Genomic DNA, 10,593 nt, shown 5'->3' with positions numbered 1-10,593 from the left:
ATAAACCCTTTGTCACCCAAACAGCAGGCAGGGAAGCACACACAGCCAGCTGAAGGATAATGGAGCACTGATCACTGTAGGTTATGGGAGGATGATGAAATAGTAGGAAACACATTGTATCTACGCATGATAGCTTTGACCTCTATATGTAATCTGATATGACTGTGTCTGGGCTCATAACTGTCTGTCTGAATCTTGTAACACACACACAGTACATACAGTACGAACAGTACTAACAGTAAATACATACAGTATATACAGTACTAACAGTAAATATATACAGTATATACAGTACTAACAGTAAATATATACAGTATATACAGTACTAACAGTAAATACATACAGTATATACAGTACTAACAGTAAATACATACAGTATATAAAGTACTAACAGTAAATATATACAGTATATACAGTACTAACAGTAAATACATACAGTATATACAGTACTAACAGTAAATACATACAGTATATACAGTACTAACAGTAAATACATACAGTATATAAAGTACTAACAGTAAATATATACAGTATATACAGTATACACAGTACTAACAGTAAATACATACAGTATATACAATACTTACAGTACAAATATACAGTATATACAGTATACACAGTACTAACAGTAAATACATACAGTATATACAGTACTAACAGTAAATACATACATTATATACAGTATACACAGTACTAACAGTAAATACATACAGTATATACAATACTCACAGTACAAATATACAGTATATACAGTATATACAGTACTAACAGTAAATACATACAGTATATACAGTACTAACAGTAAATATATACAGTATATACAGTATATACAGTACTAACAGTAAATACATACAGTATATACAGTACTAACAGTAAATACATACAGTATATACAGTATATACAGTATATACAGTACTAACAGTAAATACATACAGTATATACAGTACTAACCATAAATATATACAGTATATACAGTACTAACAGTAAATTCATACAGTATTAACAGTACATACAGTACATACATACATTACATACAGTAAATACAGTATATACATAAAATACACACAGTACATACAGTAAATACACACAGTACATACATACAGTAAATTAACACAGTACATACACAGAGTACATACAGTAGATACAGTACATACATACAGTACATATAGTATATGCATACAGCACATAGGGTAAATAGAGCATATACACACAGTACATACATACAGTAAATTAACACAGTACATACACAGAGTACATACAGTAAATACAGTAAATACAGTAAATACACACAGTACATACAGTAAATACAGTAAATACAGTATATACACACAGTACATACAGTAAATACAGTAAATACAGTATATACACACAGTACATACAGTAAATACAGTAAATACAGTATATACACACAGTACATACAGTAAATACAGTAAATACACACAGTACATACAGTAAATACAGTATATACACACAGTACATACAGTAAATACAGTAAATACACACAGTACATACAGTAAATACAGTAAATACAGTATTTACAAACAGTACATACAGTAAATACAGTAAATACAGTATATACACACAGTACATACAGTAAATACAGTAAATACACACAGTAAATACAGTAAATACAGTAAATACACACAGTACATACAGTAAATACAGTAAATACAGTATATACACACAGTACATACAGTAAATACAGTAAATACAGTGTATACATACAGTACACACAGTAAATACAGTATATACATACAGTACACACAGTAAATACAGTATATACATACAGTACATACAGTAAATACAGTATATACACACAGTACATACAGTACATACAGTATATACAGTAAATACAGTAAATACAGTATATACACACAGTACATACAGTAAATACAGTGTATACATACAGTACACACAGTAAATACAGTATATACATACAGTACACACAGTAAATACAGTAAATACATACAGTACATACAGTAAATACAGTATATACACACAGTACATACAGTAAATACTGTAAATACAGTATATACACACAGTACATACAGTAAATACAGTATATACATACAGTAAATACTGTAAATACAGTATATACACACAGTACATACAGTAAATACAGTATATACATACAGTACATACAGTACATACAGTAAATACAGTATATACATACAGTAAATACTGTAAATACAGTATATACACACAGTACATACAGTACATACAGTAAATACAGCATATACACACAGTACATACAGTATGTACACACAGTGCATACAGTACATACAGTACATACAGTCAGTACATACAGTAAAAACATACAGTACATACAGTAAATACAGTCAGTACATACATACAGTACATACAGTCAGTACATACATACAGTACATAAACTACCGTCACTTAGAAATATCCTTGTTTTTGAAAGAGATGCACATTTTTGTCCGTTAAAATAACATCAAAATGATCAGAAATACAGTGTAGACATTGTTAATGTTGTAAATGACTATTGTAGCTGGAAACGGCTGATTTTTTATGGAATATCTACATGGGCGTACAGAGGCCCATTATCAGCAATCATCACTCCTGTGTTCCAATGCCACGTTGTGTTGGCTAATCCAAGTTTATAATTTTAAACGGCTAATTGATCATTAGAAAACCCTATTGCAATCATGTTAGCACAGCTGAAAACTGTTGTTCTGCTTTAAGAAGCAATAAAACTGGTCTTCTTTAGACTAGTTGACTATCTGGAGCATCAGCATTTGTGGGTTCGATTACAGGCTCAAAATGAACAGAAACAAGAACTTTCTTCTTAAACTCATCATTCTATTCTTGTTCTGAGAAATGAAGGCTATTCCATGTGAGAAATTGCCAAGAAACTGAAGCTCTTGTACAACGCTGTGTACAACTCCCTTCACAGAACAGCGCAAACTGTCTCTAACCAGAATAGAAAGAGGAGTGGGAGGCCCCGGTGCACAACTGAGCAAGAGGACAAGTACATTAGAGTGTCTAGTTTGAGAAACAGACGCCTCACAAGTCCTCAAATGGCAGCTTCATTAAATAGTACCCGCAAAACACCAGTCTCAACATCAACAGTGAAGAGGCGACTCCAGGATGCTGGCCTTCTAGGCAGAGTTGCAAAGAAAAAGCCCATATCTCATGCACACACTTCTCTCTCCTCTCTCTCTCTCTCTCCCCCCTCTCTCTCTCTCCCTCCTCTTCTCACTCATGCACACACTTCTCTCTCCCTCTCTCTCTCTCTCCCCCCTCTCTCTCTCTCCCTCCTCTCCTCACTCATGCACACACTTCTCTCTCCATCCTCTTCTCTCTCATGCACACACCTCTCTCTCCCTCTCTCTCTCCCTCCTCTTCTCTCTCATGCACACACTTGTCTCTCTCTCCCTCTCTCTCTCCCTCCTCCTCCTCTCTCTCATGCACACACCTCTCTCTCCCTCCTCTTTCACTCATGCACACACTTCTCTCTCCCTCCTCTTCTCTCTCATACACACCACTTCTCTCTCCCTCTCTCTCTCTATCTCTCTCCCTCTCTCTCTCTCTCCCTCCTCTTCTCTCTCATGCACACACTTCTCTCTCCCTCTCACTCCTCTCCTCTCTCTCTCCCTCCTCTTCTCTCTCATGCACACACTTCTCTCTCTCCCTCTCTCCCTCCTCTTCTCTCTCATGCACACACTTCTCTCCCCTCTCTCTCCCTCTCTCTCTCCCTCCTCTTCTCTCTCATGCACACACTTCTCTCCCCCATCTCTCTCTCGGACTCTGTCTTTCTGCCTGTCTTCTCTGTGTGTATCTGTCTAAGATGCAGACGTGTGTGTGTGTGTGCGTGCGTTGCGTGTGTGTGTGTCTGTCTCCCGCTTCTTTCAAATGCAAAATGCTTTAATGGCATGAATGACAAGGTCAATGTTGCCAAAGCGAAGTGATTATAATTATATTGTAATTAAAGTGATACACATAACAACAACTATCTCTCTCTGTAGCATGCCTCTCTCTCTGTCTCTGTCTCTCTCTGTAGAATGCCTCTCTCTCTGTCTCTGTCTCTCTCTGTAGAATGCCTCTCTCTCTGTCTCTGTCTCTCTCTGTAGAATGACTCTCTCTCTGTCTCTGTCTCTCTCTGTAGAATGCCTCTCTCTCTGTCTCTATGTCTCTCTATGTAGCATGCCTCTCTCTATGTCTCTCTCTGTAGAATGCCTCTCTCTCTGTCTCTATGTCTCTCTATGTAGCATGCCTCTCTCTATGTCTCTCTCTGTAGAATGCCTCTCTCTCTGTCTCTCTCTATGTCTCTCTCTGTAGAATGCCTCTCTCTCTATGTCTCTATGTCTCTCTATGTAGCATGCCTCTCTCTCTGTCTCTGTCTCTCTCTGTAGCATGCCTCTCTCGCTGTCTCTCTCTATGTCTCTCTCTGTAGAATGCCTCTCTCTCTCTCTATGTCTCTATGTCTCTCTATGTAGCATGCCTCTCTCTCTGTCTCTGTCTCTCTCTGTAGAATGCCTCTCTATCTGTCTCTGTCTCTCTCTGTAGCATGCCTCTCTCTCTGTCTCTCTCTATGTCTCTCTCTTTAGAATGCCTCTCTCTCTCTATGTCTCTATGTCTCTCTATGTAGCATGCCTCTCTCTCTGTCTCTGTCTCTCTCTGTAGAATGCCTCTCTCTCTGTCTCTGTCTCTCTCTGTAGCATGCCTCCTCTCTCTGTCTCTCTCTATGTCTCTCTCTGTAGAATGCCTCTCTCTCTCTATGTCTCTATGTCTCTCTATGTAGCATGCCTCTCTCTCTGTCTCTGTCTCTCTCTGTAGAATGCCTCTCGGTCTCTATGTCTCTCTCTATGTCTCTCTCTTCAGCATGCCTCTCTGTCTCTGTCTCTCTCTGTAGAATGCCTCTCTCTCTGTCTCTGTCTCTCTCTGTACAATTCCTCTCTCTCTGTCTCTGTCTCTCTCTGTAGCATGCCTCTCTCTCTGTCTCTATGTCTCCCTCTGAAGCATGCCTCTCTGTCTCTATGTCTCTCTCTCTGTCTCTCTCTGCAGCATGCCTCTCTGTCTCTATGTCTCTCTCTCTGTCTCTCTCTGCAGCATGCCTCTCTGTCTCTATGTCTCTCTCTTCAGCATGCCTCTCGGTCTCTATGTCTCTCTCTCTGTCTCTCTCTTCAGCATGCCTCTCTGTCTCTATGTCTCTCTCTGAAGCATGCCTCTCTCTCTATCTCTATGTCTCTCTCTGAAGCATGCCTCTCTGTCTCTATGTCTCTCTCCGAAGCATGCCTCTCTGTCTCTATGTCTCTCTCTCTGTCTCTCTCTGCAGCATGCTCTCTGTCTCTATGTCTCTCTCTGAAGCATGTCTCTCGGTCTCTATGTCTCTCTCTCTGTCTCTCTCTGCAGCATGCCTCTCTGTCTCTATGTCTCTCTCTGAAGCATGCCTCTCTCTCTGTCTCTATGTCTCTCTCTGAAACATGCCTCTCTGTCTCTATGTCTCTCTCTCTGTCTCTCTCTGCAGCATGCCTCTCTCTCTGTCTCTATGTCTCTCTCTGAAGCATGCCTCTCGGTCTCTATGTCTCTCTCTCTGTCTCTCTCTGCAGCATGCCTCTCTGTCTCTATGTCTCTCTCTGAAGCATGCCTCTCGGTCTCTATGTCTCTCTCTCTGTCTCTCTCTGCTGCATGCCTCTCTCTCTGTCTCTATGTCTCTCTCTGAAGCATGCCTCTCGGTCTCTATGTCTCTCTCTCTGTCTCTCTCTGCAGCATGCCTCTCTGTCTCTATGTCTCTCTCTGAAGCATGCCCCTCGGTCTCTATGTCTCTCTCTCTGTCTCTCTCTTCAGCATGCCTCTCTGTCTCTATGTCTCCCTCTGAAGCATGCCTCTCGGTCTCTATGTCTCTCTCTCTGTCTCTCTCTGCAGCATGCCTCTCTGTCTCTATGTCTCTCTCTGAAGCATGCCTCTCGGTCTCTATGTCTCTCTCTCTGTCTCTCTCTTCAGCATGCCTCTCTGTCTCCATGTCTCTCTCTGTAGCATGCCTCTCTCTCTGTCTCTATGTCTCCCTCTGAAGCATGCCTCTCTGTCTCTATGTCTCTCTCTCTGTCTCTCTCTGCAGCATGCCTCTCTGTCTCTATGTCTCTCTCTCTGTCTCTCTCTGCAGCATGCCTCTCTGTCTCTATGTCTCTCTCTTCAGCATGCCTCTCGGTCTCTATGTCTCTCTCTCTGTCTCTCTCTTCAGCATGCCTCTCTGTCTCTATGTCTCTCTCTGAAGCATGCCTCTCTCTCTATCTCTATGTCTCTCTCTGAAGCATGCCTCTCTGTCCTCTATGTCTCTCTCCGAAGCATGCCTCTCTGTCTCTATGTCTCTCTCTCTGTCTCTCTCTGCAGCATGCCTCTCTGTCTCTATGTCTCTCTCTGAAGCATGTCTCTCGGTCTCTATGTCTCTCTCTCTGTCTCTCTCTGCAGCATGCCTCTCTGTCTCTATGTCTCTCTCTGAAGCATGCCTCTCTCTCTGTCTCTATGTCTCTCTCTGAAGCATGCCTCTCGGTCTCTATGTCTCTCTCTCTGTCTCTCTCTGCAGCATGCCTCTCTGTCTCTATGTCTCTCTCTGAAGCATGCCTCTCGGTCTCTATGTCTCTCTCTCTGTCTCTCTCTGCTGCATGCCTCTCTCTCTGTCTCTATGTCTCTCTCTGAAGCATGCCTCTCGGTCTCTATGTCTCTCTCTCTGTCTCTCTCTGCAGCATGCCTCTCTGTCTCTATGTCTCTCTCTGAAGCATGCCCCTCGGTCTCTATGTCTCTCTCTCTGTCTCTCTCTTCAGCATGCCTCTCTGTCTCTATGTCTCCCTCTGAAGCATGCCTCTCGGTCTCTATGTCTCTCTCTCTGTCTCTCTCTGCAGCATGCCTCTCTGTCTCTATGTCTCTCTCTGAAGCATGCCTCTCGGTCTCTATGTCTCTCTCTCTGTCTCTCTCTTCAGCATGCCTCTCTGTCTCCATGTCTCTCTCTGAAGCATGCCTCTCTCTCTGTCTCTATGTCTCTCTCTGAAGCATGCCTCTCTGTCTCTGTCTCTCTCCGAAGCATGCCTCTCTGTCTCTATGTCTCTCTCTCTCTCTCTCTGCAGCATGCCTCTCTGTCTCTATGTCTCTCTCTGAAGCATGCCTCTCGGTCTCTATGTCTCTCTCTCTGTCTCTCTCTGCAGCATGCCTCTCTGTCTCTATGTCTCTCTCTGAAGCATGCCTCTCTGTCTCTATGTCTCTCTCTCTGTCTCTCTCTGCAGCATGCCTCTCTCTGTCTCTATGTCTCTCTCTGAAGCATGCCTCTCTGTCTCTATGTCTCTCTCTGAAGCATGCCTCTCGGTCTCTATGTCTCTCTCTCTGTCTCTCTCTGCAGCATGCCTCTCTGTCTCTATGTCTCTCTCTGAAGCATGCCTCTCTCTCTGTCTCTATGTCTCTCTCTGAAACATGCCCCTCTGTCTCTCTGTCTCTCTCTCTGTCTCTCTCTGCAGCATGCCTCTCTCTCTGTCTCTATGTCTCTCTCTGAAGCATGCCTCTCGGTCTCTATGTCTCTCTCTCTGTCTCTCTCTGCAGCATGCCTCTCTGTCTCTGTGTCTCTCTCTGAAGCATGCCTCTCTCTCTGTCTCTATGTCTCTCTCTTCAGCATGCCTCTCGGTCTCTATGTCTCTCTCTCTGTCTCTCTCTTCAGCATGCCTCTCTGTCTCTATATCTCTCTCTGAAGCATGCCTCTCTCTCTGTCTCTATGTCTCTCTCTGAAGCATGCCTCTCTGTCTCTATGTCTCTCTCCGAAGCATGCCTCTCTGTCTCTATGTCTCTCTCTCTGTCTCTCTCTGCAGCATGCCTCTCTGTCTCTATGTCTCTCTCTGAAGCATGTCTCTCGGTCTCTATGTCTCTCTCTCTGTCTCTCTCTGCAGCATGCCTCTCTGTCTCTATGTCTCTCTCTGAAGCATGCCTCTCTCTGTGTCTCTATGTCTCTCTCTGAAACATGCCTCTCTGTCTCTATGTCTCTCTCTCTGTCTCTCTCTGCAGCATGCCTCTCTCTCTGTCTCTATGTCTCTCTCTGAAGCATGCCTCTCGGTCTCTATGTCTCTCTCTCTGTCTCTCTCTGCAGCATGCCTCTCTGTCTCTATGTCTCTCTCTGAAGCATGCCTCTCGGTCTCTATGTCTCTCTCTCTGTCTCTCTCTGCTGCATGCCTCTCTCTCTGTCTCTATGTCTCTCTCTGAAGCATGCCTCTCGGTCTCTATGTCTCTCTCTCTGTCTCTCTCTGCAGCATGCCTCTCTGTCTCTATGTCTCTATCTGAAGCATGCCCCTCGGTCTCTATGTCTCTCTCTCTGTCTCTCTCTTCAGCATGCCTCTCTGTCTCTATGTCTCCCTCTGAAGCATGCCTCTCGGTCTCTATGTCTCTCTCTCTGTCTCTCTCTGCAGCATGCCTCTCTGTCTCTATGTCTCTCTCCGAAGCATGCCTCTCTGTCTCTATGTCTCTCTCTCTCTCTCTCTGCAGCATGCCTCTCTGTCTCTATGTCTCTCTCTGAAGCATGCCTCTCGGTCTCTATGTCTCTCTCTCTGTCTCTCTCTGCAGCATGCCTCTCTGTCTCTATGTCTCTCTCTGAAGCATGCCTCTCTCTCTGTCTCTATGTCTCTCTCTGAAACATGCCTCTCTTTCTCTATGTCTCTCTCTCTGTCTCTCTCTGCAGCATGCCTCTCTCTCTGTCTCTATGTCTCTCTCTCTGAAGCATGCCTCTCGGTCTCTATGTCTCTCTCTCTGTCTCTCTCTTCAGCATGCCTCTCTGTCTCTATGTCTCTCTCTGAAGCATGCCTCTCTCTCTGTCTCTATGTCTCTCTCTGAAGCATGCCTCTCTGTCTCTATGTCTCTCTCCGAAGCATGTCTCTCTGTCTCTATGTCTCTCTCTCTCTGTCTCTCTCTCTCTGTCTCTCTCTGCAGCATGCCTCTCTGTCTCTATGTCTCTCTCTGAAGCATGTCTCTCGGTCTCTATGTCTCTCTCTCTGTCTCTCTCTGCAGCATGCCTCTCTGTCTCTATGTCTCTCTCTGAAGCATGCCTCTCTCTCTGTCTCTATGTCTCTCTCTGAAACATGCCCCTCTGTCTCTATGTCTCTCTCTCTGTCTCTCTCTGCAGCATGCCTCTCTCTCTGTCTCTATGTCTCTCTCTGAAGCATGCCTCTCGGTCTCTATGTCTCTCTCTCTGTCTCTCTCTGCAGCATGCCTCTCTGTCTCTATGTCTCTCTCTGAAGCATGCCTCTCGGTCTCTATGTCTCTCTCTCTGTCTCTCTCTGCAGCATGCCTCTCTGTCTCTGTGTCTCTCTCTGAAGCATGCCTCTCTCTCTGTCTCTATGTCTCTCTCTGAAGCATGCCTCTCTGTCTCTATGTCTCTCTCTCTGTCTCTCTCTGCAGCATGCCTCTCTCTCTGTCTCTATGTCTCTCTCTGAAGCATGCCTCTCGGTCTCTATGTCTCTCTCTCTGTCTCTCTCTGCAGCATGCCTCTCTGTCTCTGTGTCTCTCTCTGAAGCATGCCTCTCTCTCTGTCTCTATGTCTCTCTCTGAAGCATGCCTCTCTGTCTCTATGTCTCTCTCTCTGTCTCTCTCTGCAGCATGCCTCTCTCTCTGTCTCTATGTCTCTCTCTGAAGCATGCCTCTCTGTCTATGTCTCTCTCTGAAGCATGCCTCTCGGTCTCTATGTCTCTCTCTCTGTCTCTCTCTGCAGCATGCCTCTCTGTCTCTATGTCTCTCTCTTCAGCATGCCTCTCTGTCTCTATGTCTCTCTCTGAAGCATGCCTCTCTCTCTGTCTCTATGTCTCTCTCTGAAGCATGCCTCTCTGTCTCTATGTCTCTCTCTGAAGCATGTCTCTCGGTCTCTATGTCTCTCTCTCTGTCTCTCTCTGCAGCATGCCTCTCTGTCTCTATGTCTCTCTCTGAAGCATGCCTCTCTCTCTGTCTCTATGTCTCTCTCTGAAACATGCCCCTCTGTCTCTATGTCTCTCTCTCTGTCTCTCTCTGCAGCATGCCTCTCTCTCTGTCTCTATGTCTCTCTCTGAAGCATGCCTCTCGGTCTCTATGTCTCTCTCTCTGTCTCTCTCTGCAGCATGCCTCTCTGTCTCTATGTCTCTCTCTGAAGCATGCCTCTCGGTCTCTATGTCTCTCTCTCTGTCTCTCTCTGCAGCATGCCTCTCTGTCTCTGTGTCTCTCTCTGAAGCATGCCTCTCTCTCTGTCTCTATGTCTCTCTCTGAAGCATGCCTCTCTGTCTCTATGTCTCTCTCTCTGTCTCTCTCTGCAGCATGCCTCTCTCTCTGTCTCTATGTCTCTCTCTGAAGCATGCCTCTCGGTCTCTATGTCTCTCTCTGTCTCTCTCTGCAGCATGCCTCTCTGTCTCTGTGTCTCTCTCTGAAGCATGCCTCTCTCTCTGTCTCTATGTCTCTCTCTGAAGCATGCCTCTCTGTCTCTATGTCTCTCTCTCTGTCTCTCTCTGCAGCATGCCTCTCTCTCTGTCTCTATGTCTCTCTCTGAAGCATGCCTCTCTGTCTATGTCTCTCTCTGAAGCATGCCTCTCGGTCTCTATGTCTCTCTCTCTGTCTCTCTCTGCAGCATGCCTCTCTGTC

General features: G+C 44.5%; 1 protein-coding gene across 4 annotated transcripts in view; it reads right to left on the bottom strand.

Annotated features, from left to right (window-relative positions):
- LOC109875226 (cell adhesion molecule 3) overlaps nt 1-10,593 on the bottom strand; it is a 106,528-nt gene that overhangs the window by 28,389 nt on the left and 67,546 nt on the right. The gene's annotated exons all lie outside the window — the stretch shown is intronic.

This window comes from Oncorhynchus kisutch, linkage group LG30 (assembly GCF_002021735.2).
Source record: "Oncorhynchus kisutch isolate 150728-3 linkage group LG30, Okis_V2, whole genome shotgun sequence".
In the NCBI taxonomy this organism is placed as follows: domain Eukaryota; kingdom Metazoa; phylum Chordata; class Actinopteri; order Salmoniformes; family Salmonidae; genus Oncorhynchus; species Oncorhynchus kisutch.
Note: the sequence above shows the minus strand (reverse complement) of the source record. Positions and strands in the feature narration are given on the sequence as shown.